This window comes from Sylvia atricapilla, chromosome 3 (genome assembly GCF_009819655.1).
Source record: "Sylvia atricapilla isolate bSylAtr1 chromosome 3, bSylAtr1.pri, whole genome shotgun sequence".
NCBI lineage: Eukaryota > Metazoa > Chordata > Aves > Passeriformes > Sylviidae > Sylvia > Sylvia atricapilla.
The window spans coordinates 77,395,574-77,399,635 of NC_089142.1; the positions used below are offsets into that span (position 1 = coordinate 77,395,574).

At 42.6% G+C, this 4,062-nt stretch overlaps 1 long non-coding RNA gene across 1 annotated transcript; it reads right to left on the minus strand.

The window, feature by feature from the left end:
• Position 1: 1 nt before the first annotated feature.
• Positions 2 to 1,347, minus strand: LOC136358467 (uncharacterized). The gene is made up of 2 exons (XR_010743107.1): positions 1,065 to 1,347; positions 2 to 385 (listed from the first exon to the last, which is right to left on the minus strand). It is a non-coding gene; the product is annotated as an uncharacterized lncRNA (long non-coding RNA).
• Positions 1,348 to 4,062: the final 2,715 nt, after the last annotated feature.

The following is a 4,062-nucleotide window of genomic DNA, read 5'->3' on the forward strand; positions in this document are numbered from 1 at the left end:
ATTTCATGGTTGTGATGTCTTATTTATTTCCAAATGAAAACAAATAAACAAAACCAAGCACCTTAAAAATGTCCAAGATGGATCAAAAAATACCCACAAAATACCCACAACCCCAACCAAAAAAGTACTTTCCACGTCTTAATCTGATACCAGAGAAGTCCAACTACAACAGGATGTCAACAAAAGACAACCTCCCTCCCTTGAGCTAATGTCTCTCAGAGCTTTTCCATTCAGCCACACTGTATTCTAGCATTCTCTTTTTTCACATTCTGCATCCTACCTCTCCTAATCTCTTCAGGTTCAAAACCATGAATTTTATCACTTTAGCTGAAAGATGGACAACTTTCAGTCACCACAGATTCTTTTTTGGTCCAGAGAGCATTGCCTACATTCATATGGGAAAACAAACACAAAAGGTATTAGAAAGGAATGACAGGAAAATACCAATCCACCTTAGCTGATCTGAAATCACTATGCCTGTCCTGCATAAATGCATTTAAATAGCATCACAGCAAGAATTTAAGCAGATATTCCTCCTTTTCCTGCTTCCTTTTGGCTATTTCCCCTGCTTCTGAACATTGCTGTGTACACCATTTACTGCTGTGTATTTGACTGATTTAAGACGTGCAGCACGTGGAATACAGGCTGGTGGCTACATTTCTTACCAAGTACTTTGCACACTATAAATAATCATACACCTGGCACTTACAAAAAAGAGCATTCAAAATTGAAAAAAAAAAAACAAAAAAAAACCAAAAAACCCCACCAATATTAGGTTTAATTTAATCCACCTCCACAGGCCATGCAGGCCAGATTTTATTCACTCTTATCCAGAGTTTGTTAATGTTCCAGACTGATAAATCCCCAGTGAGAAGCACTATCTGGCAAAGGGAGACTGCCCTCCCTTCTCTGATGAGTTTGTTTTGTAACAGATTACTTAATACCAACCCCAGGACTCAGGGAATCAGTGTAGGCTGCATGCCCATTCCACTTCCCAGCTATAAGTAAATATTGAGCTGAAACAGAAGCCAGCCTAGACAAGCCTTAAATTCAGAATTATCAACCTTGTAATTATAGATGTAAAATCTCTGAAAGCAATTGTCTGTTTGGATGCGTTTTCTGTGCTCCCAGCCAGGACTCTGCTATCAGCCGAACCATCCTCAAATTCCATGACGACACAGCCAAGGAAGGTTTCATTATTTGGCTCAGTCCAAAATTTTTCATGAACAGGCTGCTCTGCCTGGACCTGAAGACACAAGATAGATATTGTGCCTTGTTTTCCAGGGAAAAATTAATGCCAAGTTCAGAAGACAGAGGAGTATCTTCTACTGCCATCTCCTCAGGAGAATGCCAATTCTGTCACAGAAACACAGAAACCTGTCTTTGTTGTTACTCATAGCCTAGCCATTCAACATTAGATGGTTGTCTCATGTCCCTGGACCTGGTCTTGACTCAGAGAGAAGGTAAAAAATTCTAATTAAGGTATTACATTTTCCTCTGTTACTGGTCTGCTTTTTAACCTAATGGTCCAACCTGAATTAGCTTCAATTTTGATTTCTGTTTACTTGTTTATACAAAGCTACTCCTAACTTTTCTTATTCTGTTCTTTCTCAATGTCATTTGCTCCCCTTTCTTTCTCATTTGGGGCCTAATGAGAATTCAGAGACACCTTATTACCCCAACATTGCCCTCAGCATCCAATTAGCTAAAACCTCTCCAAGCAGCAGCTAATTGCAAGTTCAACTATGAGCCCTGGAATTCCAAAGAGAAGCTTAGGAGCTGAACTTCTAGCAGAACAGACTGACTGGCACCTCTGTCATCCAGTGAGAGCCTAGAACACCAATTGCACAGATGTTACAAAAACCTCTGCAAAGCAGGTAAAGACCTTGCCTGACTTTTTCAATCCCTGAGACAAACCGCAGTGCTTCCTCTTCCAAAGATGTGAAAACTCTCCATTTGCTCTGCACCATTTGGCCCAGATTTCAGTAGTGATTTTAGAAATAATTTAACCAGATCCCACTATAGATGCTCAGTCCCTTTAAAATTTTAGCTTAGTAAGGTATGGGGTTAAAAGATGATACTACTTCTAGTTTAAAATGAGTTTATAAATCACAATTATAAAGTGTAATTGTAAGGCAATGCTAGTAAGATGACAGGGTGCTAGAAAATGCTAATGAGCACTGGTCAGCCTTCAACAAATGGAATTTTTTCTCTTAGGAACTCTTTTAACATCACAACACATAGGGTGTTTGCTTTCTTTTTACCATTTCTCCCATGAGCAGTTTTCTTACCAGTGTGCAGATAAAACACTTGAATGAACTTTCTCTTCAGCTTTTATTACCTGGATTCTTTTACCTTTCAAATGCCACTAAAATCTATGAACAGAAACCACCAGAATACCTCTGTAGGCCTCCTTTGGATACAAGGCAAAAAAGTTAGAAAAAAAAAAAATTTCTGGCATTTGGAAAGTTTTCAGATATTAGATGCATAACTATTATAAAAAACTGAATTTAAAAATGTTTTGCTGAGTTTCTTGGGTTTGTAGATTTTTACTTGTCTGTTTTAAAAATCAAACTATAGTTAAAAACCAATGTAACGAAAGCAACAGCATGGAAGAGATGTCTAATACCAAACAAGTAATTTTTCTCACTCTTTTTACTACACTCAGCTATTTTTATTTACTTCAGTTGGTGACACTGAGTGCTTGATGCAAACACCTGACACTAAGACATGAAAACATGTTCCTCATTTGAATAAAAAAACCAGAACACATTTGGGTAACAGTATATTCCTTATAGTGATAAACTACTTGCATGATATCTCCCACAAAAAAAAAAAAAACTAAAGGGGAAATTCCAACATACACATCAGGTTACCTCAGTGTTCTGCTTCTCTGGGTGCCACTGAGCCTGCTACTTAGGGTAGTTAATTGGAACAGGTTGAGCATCCAATGGTCCCACGAGAAGCAGATCTGCAGTCTGCTGCACATCCTCCAAGATGAAATTCTTATCCCAGGAATTCTTACAGTTGAATTAAGGTCACTGAAAAACACTGTAAGCCTTAGGACAGAAAGGTGAGAAGAGGACAATAGCAACAGAAAGTATGTCTTAATATAACGCGTGCTTGTTTTTGATTGCCATCCTGCTGCTCTTTGTTGCTACTTAGAAATAGTATGCTTCAAAATTGTGTGTACGATTGAGCAAATACATTCCCAAACACACAAGCAAAATTTCAGCCAAAAATCGACTGGCTCTTCAAATATAAGGCCTCACATGTCATCGACCTAACAACAAAACACAAATTAAGATATAAAAGCTTGTGGATTTTGGAAGTGAAGTTGAAGAGTTTTATGAGAATCTTCATTTCTCTACTTTCATTTCTTCTGACCCCTAGCCCATCTCAATTAATTGGAAACCTTCTTCCTCTCCGGAAGCCCCCAGTAAGAGAAGCGTTTCATCCGCCGCACGAGAGCCGAGGCAGTCCCGGCCGCCGGGCGCCCTCAGCGCGGTCGGTAGCGGCTGGTCAGGTAGGAGCGGGAGGAGGCGGGAAGCCATTTCCTTCCCTGCTATCCTGCTATCCCTGCTCCCGGCAGCCAAGAGCACGGAAACCGTTCAGTTTTCTGAGCTGGAAGCTCAGCCTCAGCACCAGGCAAGGATCGCTTTCCAACACACTTCGGCTTGAAGACAACACCCGTACCGACCAGCTCCACAGCACAGTGCGTGTAGGGAGGGAACAAGAAACTTCACAACAAAAGCACGCAAACAAACACAAAATCCAAAAACCAACAAAACAGCAAAGCCGAGCGTGCCCCAGTCACGACCGCTGGGGATCGAAGCGCGGAGGGAGGCAAAGAGGCGCCGCACTACCGAAGGCAGCAGCAGCTCCCGACTCCCGCCCCCCCAGACGCGACGGGAGCCGGCGGCCGCCATTTTGTGCGGGCGTCCCCAGGCACCGCCCCCCGCCCGGGCTCCCGCCTCCCCCGCCCGGCTCGGGAGCGCGCAGGGCGGCGAGGGGCGCGCACGCCGGAGGGGGGGCGGTCCGGAGGAGCCGCGGGACCCCCGG